General features: G+C 40.8%; 1 protein-coding gene across 3 annotated transcripts in view; it reads left to right on the forward strand.

Annotated features, from left to right (window-relative positions):
- The first annotated feature begins 13254 nt into the window (after positions 1-13254).
- LOC306825972 (alpha-1,3-mannosyl-glycoprotein 4-beta-N-acetylglucosaminyltransferase C-like) overlaps positions 13255-22276 on the forward strand; it is a 35386-nt gene continuing 26364 nt past the window's right edge. For 2 of the 3 annotated variants that reach the window (XM_079346975.1, XM_079346974.1), the window contains exons 1-3: positions 13255-13492; positions 13697-13805; positions 17746-17834. The gene's annotated coding sequence lies outside the window, so the exon portion shown is untranslated. The remainder of the gene's footprint in view (positions 13493-13696; positions 13806-17745; positions 17835-22276) is intronic. The other variant, XM_079346973.1, reaches the window with a different exon arrangement.

The following is a 22276-nucleotide window of genomic DNA, read 5'->3' on the forward strand; positions in this document are numbered from 1 at the left end:
TTCCCAGTATCTGGTTGTAGCTCTGCCTGCACCTTTTACACTGACGAGGCTGACATTAATGGATACCCTTCATGCCTGTTGAGCGTGTAATTATGGAGCAGGCGGTTTGAAAATACAGTAATTGGCAGTTAGACGAGGGGAGCATTGTAACTGGTTGAACGCTTACCTGCGATGAACACTGAAACAATCGGGAGATGGAAAATAAAAGGCTCTTTGTGACCTTTTAATCAAAGTTTTTAATCATATTTGATGATTATGCCAATTCATGTTATGTGGTGTTTTTAAAGTCAACTTCAAGGGAGAGAGAGAGAGAGAGAGAGAGAGAGGTGGGGAGTTAAACATGAAATGATGATGGAGGAGGAGGAGAGTTTTTCGCTCCTCCACAGACTGCCTTTCTCTTCTCTCTGACAGTCGTACACTTTCTGACAGGGCGTAAAATTCAAACTGCTTGAATGAAAACTGAAAACCTCCAGTCATCACAGTGGCTGTTTGGAGTTATGAAGTATTTCACACAGTCGGATCTAAAGTGATGAGAATGTCCTGAACAACATTAATCAACGATGAGGGATCCTCCTGCAGAGTTAACAAAATAGAATAAAACATTCACAGATATGATTTTATCACATGACAAAGAGAATCTGTCTGAACAACCAATGAGCTGTCGTCTCTCTACAGAATCAGTGATCGGCTTCTGCTAGATATCATAACATCGTATTGTATCATATATCACGTCATATCACATTGTGCATCATGTCATGTCATCCTATCTCTTGTATTGAATTGCATCACATCATATTGTATCGTATCGTTTGCTGCACCACCTGTGACCAACATCAGCGCTAGAAAAGAAAATTTCCTCTCCGAGTTTTTACGCACTTTGAAGATGAAGACGGCAGCAAAAAAAAAAAAAAACTGCAACACCCAAAGACTTAACGCGAGATAAAATAGACTGCAATTTCAAAACATGCACAAAAATAAAAACGCAAAATAAATGTTTGCATTGTTCTGAACTAAAAGCCCCCTAGTCTTTATGGATTCCCTTGTTGGGAAGCGTTTGGGTTAGCATGAGATGAACTCCTACACTCAGTCTTTGAACTGATCTGAGCTCAATACATTTATCTGGGATTACAGTAGAAGTGAAGAATGATCTAATAAAAAAAGATAAATATTATGAATAACATCATGGGGTGAAGGTCTGTGCGGGGGTTTCAGACTTAGCCGGCCAAGAGCCGCTTTGATGACATCTAACAAGCCAAATATTTTTCCAACTGTGTTTTTGGGTTGTGTTTATTGTAGCAGAGCTTTGGCTGACCGTGCAGTCTGCTCAGTGCTGTTGGAAAGAGGCAGCAACCAAGTGAGGCTGCCAGCTTCTCTAATAACAACCCCGTGTGAATTTGGATGCCAAAGCACCTCTTGTAATCAGGAAGAGGAACACTTCTCATTCATTCATTCAAAACAATCCCTCATGCAGTTCGGGGGTATCGGTGTGTTTCGAGCACGCACATCGGTTGGTTTACCTGCAGTGGTGTTTTCTGCAGACATCATTCACCCAGGATTCCTTCCTCCTCCTCCTCCTCCTCCTCCTCCTCTTCCTCCTGCAGTGCTGTGTTACCTGACAGCTTGTTCTTGTTTACTTGAGTCTTTCAGCTTACACCACAGTTCCACATTCCTATCATGAGATATTAAACCTCATTATCCTACACACACAAAAAGCCTTTTGCTGCCATTCACACTTCTCCTGAGTGACATAATCCATCATGTGCTGTTTGGGTTCACTTGGTGTTTTCATCTCTCTTTTTTTTTTTTTTTTTTGGTCGTGTTTTCATATTCAGCTCTGAATTATATTCCCTGTCAATCACCTGTCACACACATAAAGAACCCGACGTCTCCTCCAGGAAATAAAACCTCCAATACGTGCCGCCCTATAAACTCCACTTGTCACAACATCGTCGCTTTATTGAAGACGTGTTAGCTGAAGAAGCTTCAACAAAGAGAAGACTGGAAACCTGATAAACCTTCATCATCGTGGGAACGCAGACTGAGTAAATTACTGCAGCAAATACGTTTTAAAGGGATAGTCTGTTTTTTTGTTTTTTTGTATGAGGTACGTTTGCGATGTACAGGGTAACTCACGATATGATCTAAAACACGAGATTACGATATGTTTACTTTTTGGAGAAGCCAGGAAGGGACACAAGAAACACATGGCTACTTAAAAATAAAATACAAGTTAAAGTATATATGTACATTTTTGGATGTTTACCTCTTCACCCTGGCGTAAACGGCGCCTCCCTTTGACACGGCTCTGTATCCTTGTGCATGTAGAATTTACATCATTCTTCTGCGTTTGTCACAATAACAAATCGGCTCAAATGACGGCTTCATTCTCACAATATTACAAATGTTTTTCATCAAAAATCACCACTTTATATTTGCCCTTTAACAGCTTGATTCTCCTCCTCCTCACAATGTGACCACCTTGTGTGTGTATACTGTATTCTTTACTGTGGCCCTAATCCTCCGTCGTCCAGATTATCTGTTCCGGCGATTTTAAGAAACAACATCAAAGATGAATGTTGAAACACCATGAACAAAGATGAATCACTTTCACACTGATTGTTGTTCAGTGCTTCATATAACCCCGCTTCAAAAATGAAATATCCCTTTTAACCAGCCGACTTTCCCCCTGCTGTTCGTCCAGACGGATCTGTATTCGATAGTTTCAGGCAGCCACACGTGCCTCCGTCTGAATCCTAATTCTGCTCCCGAAAAATCAAACCAAACACAAAAGCACGAACTCCATCGCCGCCACAATAAATAATCGAGACAGATGAATAATTACGGCGAGGGGAATCAATTCCAATTCAAAGTTTCTGACAAGTTAATGGATGGAGTTAAAGTTAGGCCGTGGTGGTGATGTAAGGAGCTGCCGACTGCTTGAGATGAAGGTAAAAATCTCAGCGCTGTTGTGCTGATATGATCCACTGCGTTCTCCCTGTGATTGGAAATCTCATGATGTATGGAGGAGATGGGGAAGAAGTATTGACTCGGCTTGCACAATCATCGCTCTCATTGCATACCTCAAGGTCCCGTATTAATCATTCATCGCATCAGGAATTAATTCTCTTTTCCAGACGTGAGAGAAGAACTTTATTTGGCCAAACTCTCGATGTGAAAACACTCAATTAAAAGTCAAACTTCCACGATTACAAGTCAAACTAAACTTATTAAAAAAGACTGATTCCTTGCTAAATATACCCAAATAATAAAAGTGAACACGCTCCTTCTGCAAAAAGTCTGGGCCCCATGTTGCTGATATTGTTATTTATTTTTCATTTGAGGATTGTTCATCCTGATGCAACAGTGTGTAAGCAGCACATGTGCCGTGTTTGCAGGTCCAGTTTGAGCTACTTTATACTTTCCCAATGCAGGGGTCCGCCCCCCCTCTCGAGATCATAAATCCAAGAACTTCAGAGATTATTTCTGGACTCTGGTTGAGAGTAAATGCTAAATTCTGCTGAACAAAATCACCCACCTTTAATAAAAAATGTTTTACCTGTAAGAGGGCGCAATAATTTATAACAATTAAACCACCTGAGACATTTAACTGTGAAATAACAAATTCTGCATGTTTTAAAGGTTTGTGCAAATTGCAACAAACATTTAAAAAGAAACAAAATCTAGTTCAGAAGTATTAAAAAAAACAAGTGAAATCTGGAAATGTTGTCCAACAGAAGAGAGAGACGACAGGAAGATCGCCTGACTGGATCTTTTCTGTGCAGATCAATACAAAGCCTCTTGGCCTTTTCAGCAAACTCTCGGCCCCTGTTAGCTTTCAGCCAATCCTCTGGAACAGACAAAACGTGCTCAGGCTCCTCCAGCAGCAGGAAATCGGAGAAATGAAGCGCGGAGAGTGACCGTGAACGGCCTTGAAAAGGAATCAGTTCAACCTTAAAATCTGTTCTGGGAGTAAAGACAGAGAAGCAGTGATTGATCGGGCTTTTCGCTTTTTTTTTTTTTTTAAATCCTTGCGGAGGAGTTCTGTGCCATCTGCTGTCGATCAATAGGTTGTTTTTTTGTTTTATTCACTCAGGCAAGTATGTATAAGTAAAAAACAGAAAACTGCGAGTTCTGGGGAAATCGTTTTAAAAACTCACACAGTGCTGACATGAATCAAACCAAGACATCAGATTAGAGTTTCTCGCTCGTGTTTGTAACTGTTGCTGTTTCTCATCTTTTGTCCGGCTGTGAGGCTTGCAACGCTCCGAGTTGTGACAGATCGAACTTTTTTTTGGCAGCTAAATCTGAAAAGATCTTTTTTTTTTTTTTTTAATGTGATCCAGAAAGTGGAAAAAGTAATTTGCATACGTTATCAACGAGACGAGACAAAGCTGAAAAATGCATTCTCTCTCTCTCTCTCTCTCTCTCCTCGTGTGCTCCCGTGTTCGTGACGCTCTGAAGTGTCATCTGTCGACCTTTCTCGCAACAAACTTGAACTTTTAAACAGTTAATTAAGACTCGTTCTGACACATTCAACATTGATTTATCAGACGGAAAATCCATATTCATATTTGAGAGTGAAAACGCCAAAAGACCAGTCACCCGTGGATGTCTCTGAGCAGGACTTTGCATCGCCTCATCAATTTTTAATTGATTTATTCATCTATTCATGAATTAGCTTAGCTTGTCTCCAAAGCACACATGAATATCTAAAGTACACACCCGGCCGCTGCGTGGTGTAATTACACTCCTTTGTTGCAGCAGCAGTCAGCTGACTGTCACTCTTCATCATGGCGGCTAATGGTTCAGGGTTGTTATCCGCTGACGGGGAACTTTGGCCCTTAATGAAGTCACTCCTGAGAGAAGATTTGAATCAACAGACAAAAACGCAGCAAGCTACGGTTGTAATCAGGCGAGCTGCGAATGTCGAGGCGTGGCGTCTGCCGGGCGCTGGCGCCTGTTTTCTGTTTGAGTGGACTGAACGCTGACAGATGCTTTAGGCAGCTGAAATAATCATCACGTTAACTCTGGTTGTTTAAATCACCGCCTACATCATAGCAAAGACTGAAATCTTAACTCCCTGACGCCTGAATTTATCTCTAAGTATTAAAACAAGTTTTTACATGTTTTTGCTTTCAAGTAGATGTTAACTTAAATTGAGAAAGTTAATTTGATATGATGCATCCCGATCTCCAAAAAGTCCTATGAGAAACTAATGCTTGCAAAAGGTTCCTATGTATGTATTGAAAGTGCATCAACCAGCAGTGGAGGAAGAAGGACGCTAGTTTGGCTGCATTTGGAGCAGAAGCAGTTTGATGCGAATTTGTGACAATCGGCTTCAAAGGGTTAAATCTATCATGTTACATTGCAGCGTTTATCTTTAAACAGATATGGATCCATATTTATTATTTGCTCTATTGTCCCTGTGATAGCGAGTAATTTCCTCTTCTTTGCCCCGGATCTTGATTTATTTATCTCGTTCTTTGGAGAAAACGATGCGGGGTCCCTGTGATAAGTGAATTTCATTTGTTTTTGTTGAGATCTTGACTCGTTTATTTCAGGTTATTTCGGGATAACAGCGCTGGTCCTGTGTTCGTGTCAGCATCTGGAGATAACATTTGTCCTCTTGTGAATACGAGTCAGCTCTCTGAGATGGGTCAGAGCACGACAGGACATCACTGATGAATTCATTCTATGTTGATATGAGATAAAGAAGCCAATCAGTCTCATTATTGCATGGAAACAGATTTCTAAACTTTAAGTATCTTGTCATTTGATTTTCTTTGTTTGCAATGATGACATTAAAGAAAAACATCTACCTTCTCGGGTCAGGACCAGAATCTAAACTCGATAGCTCGCAGGCAGGTTTTCATAGCTCGTCTGTAGGTTGACTGACTGTTAAAATAATATATAAATAAATCCAACGACAATAAATGCACCTCTTCCCACTATTCTTATTTCTGACCTGTGAAAACAAGTTTAAAGTTGTCGTGTTTTCTTCGACATTGATGTGAATTATTGCACTTTTGTACATGTACAAACATTAGCCTGATTCAGCTGATGTGTGCTATGTAAACTTAAAGTCCTGATTTAAACTTAGCAGGAGGACAAACTGGCTGCTGCGTTGTTGACAGAGAAGCATGTTCTCTTCATGTCTGATCATACATGACGGTTATTTTAGAGATTTAATTGATCAGATATCTGACAGATTGGTCCTTATAATTAGAAGCATATTTGCAGCAGGATAGGACAAGTCTTAAATAACAGTGAGCTCAACATTGCTGCAGTTTAAAGGTAACGTTCAGTATATGTAGCGAATCCGAGTGATACAACAGAGCAGTACAGTTAATGTTGCATACATTATCCATGCACAGCAGCATTAAAGATACATGAGCGAGGATGAAATGTCCCACTCCCTCGTCATAGAGGTATTTCTAAATGTGTGAAGGAGCCTTCTTGGAATTTGATTTAACAAAGACCAAATGTATGTACTGACCCGAAACGTCATCGCTCGGCTATCAGAAAGTCTTTTACTGTGATGAACTCAGCACAACTTAATTTGACGCGAAAAAAAAAAAAGAGAGATCAAATGAAAGGACGGCTGAGTAAACTACAGTGATGAAAGGGCAGAGGAGGAAGTTCTGGATAGTGAACATAATGGTCCTGCAGGTGGAAGTGAGCATGAATAAGTCATAAAGAGTCTCTCAGCGTTTTATGGTTTCAGTGTGCATTAGAAGTTTCTGGAGCTGTGTGCTTTACGAACAAATATTTTGGCACTGAAATTTATTCATTTATCATGTGAAGAATCTAAGAGCAGCGTACAAGAACGTTTTGTTTAAAGGACAGTTTTTGTCCTGTATAGTTTTAGACAGTTAACAGCTGTGTAGTTCACTTAACACTGACTCGGTAAAAGTTGTAAATGCATCTATTCTTACTCGTATGTAGAGCTGGTAATCTTTGGGTGTGTCACGATTCGATTCGATTCCGATTCTTGGGGTTAATGATTCGATTCAGAATCAGTTTTAGACTCTAAATAATTCTGGATTCAAAGTCTTTTCTTTTCTTTTTTTTTTTTGAATGAATCCACTTTAGGTTCTACTCCAGCCATCTGTGAGACCGGCCGAATTTCCTGCAGCTCTATTTCTTAATCTACTGAATGATGGAGCTAACTTTAGTGCTTGTAGTAGTGAGTGACTAATTAGCACCCCCCAAAAAAATAAAAATTGGGAGTTAATCGATTTTAAAATCTTATTTTCTTTACATAAAATGATCTTTTTACCCACCTCTACTCATGCATGCTCTTCTTCATGGCTTTTTTCTGCTGCAACACTTGAATTTCCACACTGGGGATCAATAAAGGATCATCTCATCTTATATATGTTTTAATACCATTTCTTTCATCTTGTGGCTTCCATCAATTCAACAAAGAAGTGTTAATCAGTCTACAACAGAATCATCAGTACTCCTAATAAAAGCCTGGATATGATTCGAGGGCGCTGGCAGCCTGGTGGTTTTATTAACCCGCCCCATGTGCGGAGGCTGAACTCCTCTGAGCGGGCGTGCAGGTTCGAATCCGACCCGTGGCTCCTTCCCCTCTCTCTCCCTCTCTCTCTGGTACCTGACTCTATCCGCTAACAGGCCTCCAAAAGGCTTAAAAAGCCTTGATAAGAAACAAGTGTGTTTGATTCATATTATGAAAAAAGGCAGAATACATCCTTTCATTCTATCTGGCTGCAGGCAAACTACAAGGAAAATAAGGGGATCATATAAAAGACTGATTATCTTTTGGTTTGGCATTTTAGGAGGATTAGCATTTCAATATTTAAAGAAGATGGTTAAAAGACGACGACTCGTTTTTTTTACGGTTCTGACTAAATGAGATCACAGTCGACGTTTCACTTCTATGATGCGTTTAAGGGCCATGAAATGGTTTTTGCTCATTTTATTTTTAATTCACTGCTAATTACAATTTTCATCACCGCGCATTTAATTCTGTACTTCTCTTCAGTGACGATTGTTTCTCTGCAGGCTGACAGACTGTAATGAAACTCAGCGGTGATATTATTTTTGGTGAACCTTATCACCAGTATTTGTTGTCATAGCAACACACTATTGGGATTATTGGTTGTGAGTGGGTTCTTCCTGATCAAACTCCCCCTGTTGGCATCATTAAGAGAAAGATTTGAGTTGACACATTTTACGGCGTGCTCTTCACTGCATCCACTTTTTATTTCATCGATAGTCTCGTTGTGATTTTGTAACCTTTCACCTTGTGATGAAGGAATTGTGTTTCTGCGGCTGACGGCGTGTCCGTGAATGCATCGCCAAGGACGGCTGTGATTAGTTCCAAGTACAGAAGAAGTACAGCATAAAAGTGAGTGAAGGTTCTCGAGCGGTCATGAATCTGTGGATATCAGGCACACTGTGTGAGCGCACTGTGTAATTTAAGTTATTACTCGTCACTCATGGAGGCAACTGGTGCCTTCAAAGGCTGGCAGCTGAAAGGGAGAGAAATACTTTTTTATTCACTTCTTTTGTGCAAATGGAAGAAATTTGTCTTCAACTTTTCGTGTGCTGTTTAAAACCCAAGCTAACATGTAGAAGATGGCACATTGAGAAAAACAAACACATCATGGAAACAGGTACAATAGAGCTCCATTAAGGCACGCCACCAAGCTCCTAAAGGTAAATATTCAAGTGGTTTGAAATAGAAATATTAAGTGCAGTTGTGTGTACATGCAGGCATGCAATTAAGGTGATTGTTAAATTATGCAATATGAACTTTAGTTGTGTTCAGTTCCCCAAAGAAGCCCTTTTAAAACAGAGTAACTGAACTTGTAGGACAAAAAGAGTTTCATGTTCAGCTCCATCAACGTTCATGTCAGCTGCTCCTGAAGTCAAAATGTGCTCTTTGGAGCTCCATCTTCCTTTGACACTTACAAACGTCTCATAACTTTTTCGAAGGGTTTTAACGTTTATAAAAAATGTATTTAATGGCGTCTTTTCACCGAACAGGAAGTTACACGTCTGTATGGAAGAGGATTAGGGTCAGGCATGAGAAATGAATAATGAAAGGAGGACGTTCTCAATTTGAGGCATTTTGAGAAAAAAAAAATTGCGATACAAACGTCGCTAATAAAGCCAACATGCTGAAAGCTGAAATGTCGCTTACGTTTTCAGAAACGTCGCGAAAACGTTTGTAAATGTTGCGCAAAAAAAGTCGGAAATGCAGAGGAGAAAACCGAAGCGTGCAGAAAAAATTTAAAGTACAATCAAGAAAAATTCAAATATGTATATTTCTCAACATTTCGATGACAATCTCTACATTTTCACAATTATCTCGACAGTTGGACTTTATGCTCTTTTTTCTCAAAGCGCATACGGTGCTAAAAATCGGTCTCCTTTTATGATTTACATGTCTGACTTTTACACAGGTGAAAAAAAGTCTCCAAAAACTAAGAAACAAAGCTCTAACTCTCGATCCCTGCAGGGAAACTTGTGCCTTAAGTCTCAGCCGAGCATGTTTGTATTTTCTTGAAGCTAATAAACAGAGCAGCTATCATGGAGTCACATAAAACCAACAAATACAAACAGACAGAGAAGGACAACAACGTCACGACCGACGCTCTGCTTCCCGGTAAGAGCAGGACAGATGTTCCATCATCCCTCTTTAATTTCCTCTTCATATTAAATTGTCGACGCTTGAATTAGGCTAATGCTCACAGGAGCATCGAAACAGCAGGGGATCGGAGTTGATCCGTGGCCTTACATGTTGTGATCTTAATGATTCAGGACGCTTACATTTTAAACAGATGCAGCACATTTTCAGAAGCGCCAAACACGACAACACCGAGAGCGCTTCACGCCTCCAGCCACAGCACATCTGCGACTCCGCCATTAATCTGTTTTCATGCTGAATTAGGGCGAATATCACACGAGGACATAGCAGCATGGAGAATATATGTAATCTACATTTTAAGGGGCTTGGAGGATTATTATAATTGCAAATTGGCAACTTGACTCCTGGCCCTATTTCCATGCAGACCCAGTTTGAACTGATCATTAAAGGCTACAACCACTCAAAATTCATAGATCCTCCCTTTGAGGGCCGACTGCTGTCCTGCTTTCTCAACTTATATTGCATTTTATTTTGATTTCTGCAACTTTCAGCAGAAATCCTATGTTGCTTTTAAATAAATGTTTTCTATAAAAAAACATTAAAAATAATAAAAATCTTAAATTACAGACGTAATACAGTGACACATGTGCACATGCATGCAGGCTGTGTCTTTCAGGTTTATTTATTTAGATTCTCTGGGTTTTAACATTCATGAAAGCAAGATAGCAACTTTAATTCCTTCCTGGAGTCCAGACATTAAAATCCTCGAGAGTTGTGGATCTGAACCGGACCAGCAGAAGGACCCACCACCAACTCGTTCATGAACATTCAAAACCAAACTTTTGCAAATATTTTTCAACCGTTCAGATTTATTTCAGCAGTTTGGACTCGATATGTGACTGAACCAAGAAAAAGAGCCAAACATGTAAATAGTATTGTCATTAAAAGGCTGTCTGTTTCTCTTTCTTGGGATGGAGATTACTTTGAATCTTGAAAGGCGATTAATATCTGAATGGTTTTGAGACTGTTTAAAGGCCAATAACTTCTGCCTTTTATACACAGACTGTTTTTGTGTAAAAGCCAGTGGCTGCTGAAAAACAAGTGGGTAATACTACAGCTTACAAACAAAAACCAAAAACTCTCCAAACAGATTTTAAACTGTTGAATCTGTGTTTTTCTTGAGAGATGAGGCATGGCCCGAAAGATGTCCTAATTTAAAATGTCTTTAAAACTCTGAGGATAAAACGTCTATTACGTCTATTTTATTCTACTGAAAGGTGTACAGGATCATCTGTATTGGGCACAGCTTGCTGCAAACACAAAATCAGAGTTTTTGCAGGACGCCATCTTTTGATGTAGTAGTGGAATAAAATAAAACCCATTGTTTTACAAGTGACTCTTTGGACTCTATCTTTATCTTTATTGCAAACTTGGTAGTAAAAGTCTTAGCTGGAGGTGGAGAATCTATTTGGATGAGTGTTTGTGTCCGAGCGGGAATGTAACACAGCAAAGTCAATATTTCAGCCTCTAATGTGCAAAGCATCGTGGTACATAAAGACACTGCCGGCTCGCGTGCAAGTGGAAGTTCTCCGCTTTCTCGCTCAATACTGCAGCAGCTGAGGAATTTATTGATTCAGTTAACATTTTCCATCAACAACACAAAGCACGACACAAGTTTCTCTTCTTCAGGAAGGGTGGTGTAAAAAGTCATTGCAGCCATTCCTTCACGTAAACACACTGATAAATACTGTCATTGTTGTTTGTCGCACTTTTCTCCCTTTGACTTTTCTATTTAGACTTTCTAAAACGGCAGCCTATGAATGGACTGCATTTCTGCAAGCCACTCAACACAGATATATCGTTTCGTCCTTGAATGCATCTCAAAAAAGAGTTTTCAAAAGTCCTACAGCGAAGAGAAGTGCGTGTAAATAAAAGTATAACTGAATGCTCAGGGCCGTCAAACTATGCAGGATGTATCAACGTCATCCTGCGTCTGAGTATTGGACATTTCTAGGAACACAGTGGGTATAGGTAGGGAGGTCAAGGCCTCGATGACGCATCATGGCACATGTTCTGGTCTGTATGTATTTATGTTTGCTGAAAGAGGAACTTTATGTTCTTTTGATTAATCTAGCAGATAGGTGAGTTAACTGCACATAATAAACCATGTTAAACCTTCCATCCTCTTTAAAGTCAGGAATACTTGAAATCATCCATTAAGGGAATGTAGTGAATTGTTCTTGCATGCACCAGTCGGTTTTAGGGTCCAGCTTTAGGGTAGGTGTACGGTTAGGATACACACACACACACACACACACACAACCTTATGAAGCCAGCTAGCTGTCTCGGTACAGTTTGATACGACGGCTGAAGCTAAGAGGACGAGCTCTGTGAGGGACGAAGCTGAGAAGACGCTTTAACTGCGTCGTCGTTGTCTCATGTTTAGCAGCTTCACCGGGCACAGAAAGTCATCGAACATACATTTACATAAATCCGTCTCTTTCCTTCAAGTTAGCTTGAAAAGTTTACAACGTTAGCATAATACATGTAGGTGGATGTAGCTATTTAGCCACAGCCCAAAGATATCATGGTAAAAGTTAAATACCTGGACATGTAAACGGTTCATAAACAACAGGCTGAAGACACTTAGAGTCATATCTGTTTGGGATATTGCTGATCAGTCAAAATGCCTTTTAGCAGTTTCACTCAGAGATGTTCGGTGAACCTAACTCCAATGTATTATATTATATATGGTTTTAAAACATAAGTAATACATGTAGATACAATCCTTAAAAAAATAAAATAAAATAAACAGAAAAGCTTTTTTCAGAGTTGGTTAATCTGAAAACATCTGGCGTGGCCTTCGGGTGTTAATGGGAAAACAGAAAATGAAAACAGAACCTGCTCAGACTCTGTTGAATGTTTTCATAGTTTACTTAATTAAAAAAAAGAAAGAAAAGAAAAACACTTCAAAGACTTTCTCTATCAAGCTCTCTTCATCTCTATATCTCTCTTTAACTATAGTATTCTCTCTTTTTCTCTCGTTAGCATCTTTTTCTCACATTTATTCTCTCTCTCTCTTTTGGTCTCTACTTTGTGTTTCTCAACTCTCTCTCTCTCTCTCTCTCCCTCTCTCTCTTTATCTCTCAGTCAAATTTAATTCAATTAAAAAAGGCTTAACTGTCAAATAAAGTTTCTAAATTAAAACGCACAACAATAAAAGAATAACAGTTGTTTCTGGGATTCTCTCTTAACCTGTATGTCCCTCTCTCTCTCTCTCTCTCTCTCTCTCTCTCTCTCTCTCTCTCTCTCTCTCTCTCTCTCCCTGTTTCTATCTACCTACTCTGAGTTTTGCAGCTGTGGTGTGATGCTTTGCCTCTTTAAGGCAGACAATCCAAATAGAGGAAGAGTCAGAGAGAGGGGGTGGTGGGGGGGAGTTTGGGGAGTGAGGTGAGGTGAGGGGGAAGAAGAGAGAGAGAGAGAGAGAGAGAGAGAGAGAGAGAGAGAGAGAGAGAGAGAGAAGTGCGAGCCAATAAGAGACAGTGGGTGCAGACACTCGCTGCTTGTGACACCTTGTGGTGGATCGTGAGGGGGTGGCAGGGTTGAGAGCGCAGGGGGCACCACTGTATAGAGCGAGAGAGAGCGAGAGGGATCAAAGCAGAGAGAGAGAGTCAGAGGAGGAGAGAGGAGGATGATGATAGCAGCGCTGCAGTGAGAGCGAGAGCCCTGCCTGCCTTTGCAGCGAGTGTTTACTCCACTTTTCCTGAGAGCCGGCTATCTTCCCCCCCTGCGTGAGTCATGGAAGTGATTTAGGTGAGTGGAGCGGCTGCAGGAAGCCCCCCGGATCTGTTCGTGCATCTGCCCTGTGTGCAGGTAAGCTCGCTCTCACAGTGCACATATATCTGCTCTAAAAGAAACAACTTCTGCAGACTTTTTTGGTCAATTCGACTCCCCTTGCTCCCTCACTGAATGCGTCTGTGGGAGGAGAGTTTGTGCTCACGCAGGCTGTATATATAAATGTGTGACTGTGTAAAGTGTGAAAGGCGTGCAGCAGCTTTCTCTCTCTCTCTCTGACAGTCTGAGCAGCATTTAGCGGCTCTGTATTGACAGGCGGGCTCAGTGGGACTCGGGGCTGGAACAGGATGAGAGGGAGATGAGTCAAATCTCTGCTTCAGGGACCAGGAGGGTAAGAGCATCAGTGATGATGATCCCAATCTGTATCGAGTTAAAGAGGAAGATAATAGATAATCTCTGCTGCTTGTCAGATTATACACTTTATTTTTTTTGTGCGTGTGTTTTCTTCAGAGCTGGATGTTTCTGTGCTTTTCTTGAAATTTGGGGTGTGTGGCCTGTTTTTTTTTAGGGGGGGGGACGTGTAGAAGATGCAGGTGATCAGGGATTTGTGACAGCTGTGCTCAATCACAGCTTTCATCATGACTCAAGATGGTAAACTGCAGCTCAGCTTGTGTCACCCCTCCTCCTCCTCCTCCTCTTCCTCGTCCCCTCAGCAATGTGGGAATAACCTGCCTTTCGTCTCCCGGCTGAATTTAAAATGATTTACAGTTGCTCGCCGTCAGCCCGGGTGTGTTTGTGTGGGGTTTGACCTGTAATAGCACCTAATGGCATCATATTTTATTTCCAAGAGGACACTGTGAGACGGGACGCTGTCTCCCAGTCACATCCAGATGCAATATGGCAGCTGTTATTAATGCTAGCTCTGCTTGTGACCCCCATCAGAAGTTATACTGGCAGAGGTGCTGGATGAGAATTAATGGAGCTCTTAAAATTAGAAATTGCGTTTATTGCCGGCTGGATTTACTGTCACTCTCTCCTCCGTAAAGGACAACTGCAGAGGATATTTTTTAAAATCTTGGCCAAAAAGAAAAATTCTCCATAATGGCTTTGATTGAAACAAATCATTATTTAGATCTCACTTAATATTGATTGTCATCCTCTTTCTGCACATGCACGTTAAAATCCCTCTCATTGATTTTGTCTGCTTCCCCTTTACCTGCGTCTCCTCTGTAGTGAGGACAGGTATAGATTTAATAGGAGGGATCAATGAAGGAGCACGGCGTTCACCTGGTTTGACCTCATTCGTGCTCCCTGAGTGTGAAGAGGAAGAGCCCCCGACACGGGTTTTAGACTCCGCATACTGATGTTTTCTCTTCCTGCGCTGCGCCTTTCAAAAACCTTAACCGCCCTCCTTTAGATTCAAGGCATCATATTAAAGTTTCAGCACCGCAGCTGGCAGAAATAGCTCACTCCTGAGGATCGATAAACAGGGAAAAAACAATGTCAGGGTAAAGCAGTACAGCCAGTAAACAAATTTAACAACTTGGGCGGAGGCAGGTGGACTCACAGATCGTTTAGTTCAAAAGGTATCGAAGACGATGAAGATTTCAGAGCGAGCACGAGCACATCTTAACGGCTAAACAAGTCCGGGTTTCATGACGACTCAAATTTAAAAAAAATGTCTCCAGAGACTACCAAACTTTTGATGATTGTTATAAAAAAATGTTTATTACATACTAAAAAAGGAAGGACGTGGAATCTCATGTGGGTGCAAAATCTACAATCTAAAAGTAGTCTGGTCGACTGAGCTTCAAAGATTTGCTCGGTCCTGGTAGATGTGTCCCTGTGTGGTTCCCCATTTTTGGTCTTAATGAAGAGAATTGGGATATTCGACACGACCAGTTCTCATTAAAAACAGTAAAATAGTTGTTATTTGTCATATTGGAAATATTCTTTCAGTCAAAAAAAAACCCAACTCTGCGCTCGTGTTCCCTGGAAGAAAAAAAAGTTTCATGGACTTCTGAGCAGAAACATAAACGGATTACTTCATTGGACGACAGGAACTAAAAGTTTGATTTTGATTTCCGCGCCCTCTCTTGACAGAGGCACCTCCCACCTTTTTCTTGATTTCTTCCTGTACGTGTGTTCAGACGATGAACCTCGTCCTGCTGTCTTTTAAATGTTGCAGGTAGCGCTCGCTGAGAGTCTTTGCAGTGGGAAACTGCTGCTGTGACTCACGTCCTCTGACACATACCCAACGCCAGCTTTAAAACTAACCGGAGAGAAATTATTGACGTTGACTTAGATGATCTTGTTTTTTTCTTAAAGAGACGTCAGCGTCTATATAAGCAGGTACAAAACCTCTCACAGCAGCTTTAATGAGTTGTGGAGGCGCTGCGTTCCTCAGGTTGAGCTATATTGACGATATTGAGTAAGCTGAGCTCTCCTGCTCGCTGAGCTGTGTCAGTAGCTCCTACATGTCCCAGGATGCATAAAGGATGAGCAGCTACAGTCTCAGCCTCATGACTCTTTGCCTGAAAACTCAATAAATACGGTTTCATGTCCAAGTCAGCCGAATCCTTGTGAAACACATCCCTCGATTTCATCCATTGCATTTCATTTGAGGATGTTATTTTGGCTTTTTTTTTGTGTGTGCATAATTAGAAATAGCTTTTCATTCATGTGGACGTTGATTGCATGAAGAGTTTGTGCAGTTTCAAGAAGAGAAAAAAAAAAACACATCTCAGCCGAGATCCACCAGAGACACAGAGAGCAGAGATAGGCTCATACGCAACTTTAACCTGAGCATTGCTTTTTTCACACTCTACATTTACATCAACAACAAGTAATCTACGATTTCTGTTGGGTAGAATTTGCCCTTTGTTTGACCACAGAACATTTCTAAGACAGCAAAATGTGTCTGTAGCACAATAATATAATTCATTTAAAATCTTTGTTTTCCCAAAGAAGAGAAGATTGCAAATGGAGCAGTGATAAAATTAGTTTTAGCCTACTGAAAAATCATAATCCTTGACTTATAACTCTCATTTTTCACCGTCTGGCAACTCTATTATGTACCTCCAATTTAATGGTCCTCACTATCAACAAGAGAAAACCAGCAAAATGCATACATGGAGGACAAAACATGTCCTAACCACAGGCAAAAGAGAAAAGTCTGCACACTGATCAGCTCCCAATGAGCACTTTTATTTTAAACAGGGCAACATTTCGATCCTCTGGCCCTTAGACTGGGAGCTTAAGAGTGTGCTGACATTTCTCCTTATTTCTTCACCAATAGCTAAACACAAAAACAGGAATAAACCAAGTCTCAAGGGTCAATTTCTATATGAAAAAATTGGCGCTAAACAAGTATTCAACCACTGTTTTTATTTTTTTAGGACTTCTGTTATCCGTTCCCTTTTTTTATTTTTTGTTAAAATACAGTGTGAAAAACATGGATGGTGGGCGGACTGCCTACTTTTAAACAAGCAAGCAAAGTCTACATTGCCATCTGTTCAAAGCCAAATGTGCTTTTTAATCAAAACTGCAGACTTTCTCTTCCCTGCGATTTAGCATCTTGTACTGAGAGTGAGCAGAACACACAGCATCACATGTTGGGTACATCAAACCCAGACTGATCTCCATGCTCGGCGCCACAAACAGATGGTTTATTCCACAGGTCGCCTGCTGCTGACACCTCCTGTGCCTGTGCCAAAGCAGACTCAGAGGGCAGAACAAACACCTCGCTGTGGGAGTGTCTCTATACTGCCCTTTGTGATGTCACAAAGGGAAAATCTCCAAACGGCCCTTATTTTCATTTTCTATTTCAAGAGGTAAAAAGAAAACAAATACAATTGAATTGCTTGAAATAAGCCAATGAAACAATCAAATGTTAAGTATCTTAAATGAGATTAAGTTATTTATTTAGATATCTGGACATAGCAGGTGAATATGGCTTATTGGCTTGTCAGGAGAATCCACCTGCATTGAGATGTGCAGTGGATGAGAATACAAAAAGTTCAAGATTACAGTTTAAGTAAAAAGAAATGCAAATGTGCACGTTTGTCAGAGACACAACAAAGCTCACGTTTTTAATGAACAATGACAGAAGTGCTGAAGAGACGGTGATAATGAGCCTGTCCTTGTTTCTGTCGACACCCGGATGTTTTGTAAAAGAGCAATTTCTCCAGAGGACGCTCTGTTTGTGAGAGTGTGGCGCTGAAGTCTGACTGAGCACGTCTCTGATGTCCAGACAGTTCATTAGAGAGTGTGCAGGAGAAAAGCTTCACTGTGTCTTCACTCATGTTTTATTTTCTCTTTTTCTTCTACAGATTGTCTCGTTTTGTAAAGAAGGATCCATGCCTGTCCTCACAGCGGGCGGCAGAATCAGCAAACCCACCCTGACGACGTCAACAATAAGGTACGTGTTTGAGTTTGTTCTTCCTGTTTGACATTTCTTCTGCAAGGATTTTCACATGAAGCATTTTTCTCACATTGTTATCGAAGGAGTCGCGATCGCACGTTTTAACTGATGCCACTTAACAGTCTTTTTTTTTTCTTCATCCAAATGTGACAGTTCACAGTTTTTAATTGGATCCAAAATCCATAAACACCCTTTGTGCTGAAAATGAGATTCATGCGTCAATAAACAGAGAAGGAAAAGAAGCAGCCTCATAAAGTCTTTAACTGGAATTGAAAAATCTCTCATTTCAACTTCAGCTTCATTTCTCACAGCAACCCAAAAGTGATCTTTTTGTTGTGTCTCACATCAGAAATCCATGTTTGATGTCACTGAGGTGACGTCCGTGTGTTATACAAACTTCAAGAGTCTCTTGTCCCTTTTTGTAAATTATGTTTTAGAGAAAAAAAAGAGCATAAACAGAAATAACTTTTTATATCTCACAAGACCTTTTTCTGAAGGTTTAAAAAGCTCTCGGCACGTCTTTGATATTTACCTACTTTATGAAGTTGAGTTTTTGTACTCCATCACAGCAGCTTGAAGAATTTAAAAGTTTCCCGTGGTTTGATTCAGTGATCTGCTGCAGAGAGACCCCACTGTACAGGTGCATTAAATATGGATGTAAACAGCTGCTCCTGGCTCAGGGCAGCATGTGTTCATGCTCCAAACTGTGTTTCTGAGAAGGAAAGAGATACACACACATTTCTGATGGACATCCCTGCCTGTTTATTTTTTTTTACTGCAACAAACAGAAAAGTTTTCCACCAGTGAGATTGAATTGATCCTGAGGGGTTGAGATTACGCTGCAGCGCTGGATGTGACATGTGATTTCAGAGTAAAAATTGCTTTGGCAGGCTTCTGCTGAGCTGATTTACCCTTTTGCGAGATGGCTGCAGGGTCTGATCTTGACCTCTGACTTCCCCCGAGGCAGGAAAGAGAAAAACCGCCTGGCTTACTTGACCGAGTTCAACCTTTTCTCTCCTCTTGAAGCAGAGGTCATCCACAACTTCTCTCCATCGCCCCTGGTGCTGAGCCGACCTCTCCAGCTCCGACCAAGTTATTCCTTTGCCTCCGTGTTTGTGGACATCCCTCAAGCTGTGTCAAAAGAGACACAGATTCTGCATTCATTTGAATATGAATTTTGACCCAAAAGCATTGGTGGGATGAAATATTTTTTTTTTTACTAAAGATCAATTAATTCAATCACTCAAGTAATATGCCAATTCTTGACCTTCCGAGTTCCCACCTATCATCACATACAGCCAGCAGGAGCTTCTGCTCCTAATCTGGATGTTCATGTGGTTGCGTGCGTGTGACCCAACGATCACACACCAAAAGCAGAGCACTTGGTAACATTTGGCGAAGTTACAAAAAAATCTGAAGGCTGTCGATCATTTGACGGATTAAAAACACCGAGGGCGTTTCTGCGAAGGCTTCCTTCTCAGTGGAATTTATAATGAGAGATAATCCTGCAGAAAATGAACGACAGTGTTTACAATGTCACCGACGACACAAAGCAAACGTTTGCACAGTTGTGAAGCCCACAGCGGTCTGCGCTTGAACACGCGTGTGCAGTATGTAGGCAGCTGTGCAGTGAGTCGTACTTTGTACTGCTGTTTTACACGACTACACACAGATCACCAATGTTCCCTTACAAAATGTCATTAGGAGAGATTTGTTTGGATGGAACATTTTTCATTGAAGAGTTACAGTAGGTACTGGCAGTGAAATTGCAAAAAAAATAAAATAAAAAAACAACCTATATGAGGATAAACAGAAGAAGTAAAGCCCTGTACCGCTTTGAAAGCCGCTGTTGCCAGTTTTTATGGCGATAGCTTGAATTGTTTTTGTACTTCAATCGAGCTTTTTGAAAACACGCCCAGCCGATATCCAGTGAGAAATGATGTATAGTAATAAAAAAGAAGACAAAAGTAGTGATTTGTATTTTATTGGAGACCAATTTTTTTTTCTTTTCCTAAATAAATCACCCGATCTAAAAAAAAATCAGTTATCGTAATTGCTCTTTTGAGAACGAGTGATGGATCAAGCAGCTAATTTTTGAAAACTCCAGACTTCGTTTTTGAAGTGTTTTCAGCATCAAGTCTTCCATTTTAGCTTGGAAAGACCCCGATTTTTCAAACTCTGCCAAGACTATGAGTGAACTTTTCTCTCAAAGAGCGAGCCAAGAGTCAAAGGAACGCGGCTTCAACAATACGTCTGTTGTCTCGGCTAGATTAGCCTTTCTTATTTTCTCTCGTGTTTCAAAGTCGTTTGATCTGCCTCCCTCTAACATTTGACAACTTGGAAACGGAAAGCCTCCAGCAGTCCCTCAAGGCTTAATTATCCCTCTGCCTGATAACAACCTGCTATGAGGGAAGCGAACGAGAACTTAGAGGAGATAGAGAAGCTGGGCTTAATGCAGATTGCCTGATTTTACCTGGCCTCTGATCAAAAGAGTGTGCTGGCAGGAGGAGCACATAATCCCCTTGATTTCTCTCGTCGCTGCCAAAACCTGCGGCTGCTGTGTAGAGCAGGACATCACTGACCCTGCTGCTCCCATGGGTGCTCTCGCTCAACTGTAAATACAAGCCCCATCGTCGTTCACGGCAGAGCCTTGGTGAAATAGCCCAGGTCAGGTCACCGACACTTTCATCTTCTTTAAACTCCTTAGCGCTTGTTTGAGTCAATAAGTCATTGCGTCGTTATTTTCTGCTTTGATTCTTCTCAGACTCTCCGTGGATTTTTTTAGCCTACAGAGACGGATGTTGTGGACACATTTTCTTCTTTCATCGTCTTCTCTCTCTCGCTCTACTCTGAAGTGCATCTCGGCATTTAAAAGTTTTCAGAATTGTTTTGGCTCAAGGATGTTTTAACCACTTTGGGAAGCAAGAGTGCACAAAAGAAGAAATATCACAGGAATGTGAAACAATTAGAGATCTTATTAAGACTCATAGCATAAACTTCAGTTTGCTTTTTTAGCATGTTTTAAGACAAATTCATGATATCTGATTCAGAATTGGCTTCAGGAATGCTTGCACATAAAAGGACTCTCCATGAACAAAATACAACACAGAACATCAAACAAATACAGACTAAAAGGTCCCAGACTAAATGCGTCTTTCAAAGAGTCAAAGTGCTGGATGAAGTCTGTTCTTATCAGACTCTTAAGATTCTTCTGATGTTTGAATTTCATTTAAAAGTCACCAGAAACATTATGTGACCCACGCGTGCTGAAAGTGTGCTTCAATCTTAAAAGAGTCAAGTTACACGCAGAGGGGAACAGATGAGGGTTTTCACACTATTTGACACTTTGATTACTTAGAAGTTTCTGGTACAAATTACATGATAAAGGATTTTTCCCCCCAAAACTGCTGGCAAACTCGTGCACACTGTCTAAATGGCAAAAACATTTTACCAACGTATTTGTGCTCTTTTAGTTTAAAAATTTGACACAAAATTTGATTGGTTTTTTTTCCAAAGCTATTATACTTTTCGGTGCTATCGATCATTACAGAGGTGGAGATTTGTTTTGCGACACATGGAGTGGTAAAGTTTTTCAAAGTGAGGAAAATTGGACAACTTCAGAAGAGCTGTTGTTTCCATCAGTCTGCTACAGCTTCTTACTCTGATAGAAAAAGTCCAGAGCACTCTCTCAAACCCTTTTTAACACCTGTGTAATAAATCACGAGGCTCACTTAACCAGCAGAAGTCTTTTTATGACCTGTATCGACAAAGAGCCCAAAGTCTGCCCTGCCGTGAGGTCTTTATGTTTAGTTTTTGCAGAGTGGTCAAACATGAATTCAAGAATGTTCCTTTTTTGCAGATGTTTATGAACCTGCAAAGAGACGAGTGATTTTTAAGCTTTGATACGGAGATAGAGCTCCCCTTATCTTCAGTGAGGTGATCTGGCACGTCCCCCCCCCCCCCCGCTACTAGCATCGGACTGTGTCATCCCTAAACTGCCTGACTGGTTGGTTTGACAACATGTCTGAAGGGCACACATCTATCCTCATGACTGAAGATCTGCTGCTTATTTTAAAGCTTCTACATACATGTGATCATTGAAATGATGCAGATTGCATCAATTTAAAACATTACCAAGAAAACATTTTCACCACTCAGTATTTTTTTATTAGAGGTCAGCCTAACCTTGTAAAAGTGACAAACACAAATCAGTCTATTGCAGCTTCTCTGTCTGATAGGAACGGTCCAAAGTGGCGTCTCCAACACCTGTGATGAAGCTCACTGTCATCAATGACACTCTGCTCCCCGGGAGGTCTTTCAGCTGCTGCAGGCACAGATGTAGCCTAGAATAGTCAGGTCAATAAAACCTGAGTGGCTGAAGCCCACTTTGTAAAGCTTCAACATATAAATGTTATAAAGTGCGAGTGAGCGTGCTTCCA

This window comes from Symphodus melops (assembly GCF_947650265.1).
Source record: "Symphodus melops genome assembly, chromosome: 6".
NCBI classification, from domain to species: Eukaryota; Metazoa; Chordata; class Actinopteri; order Labriformes; family Labridae; genus Symphodus; species Symphodus melops.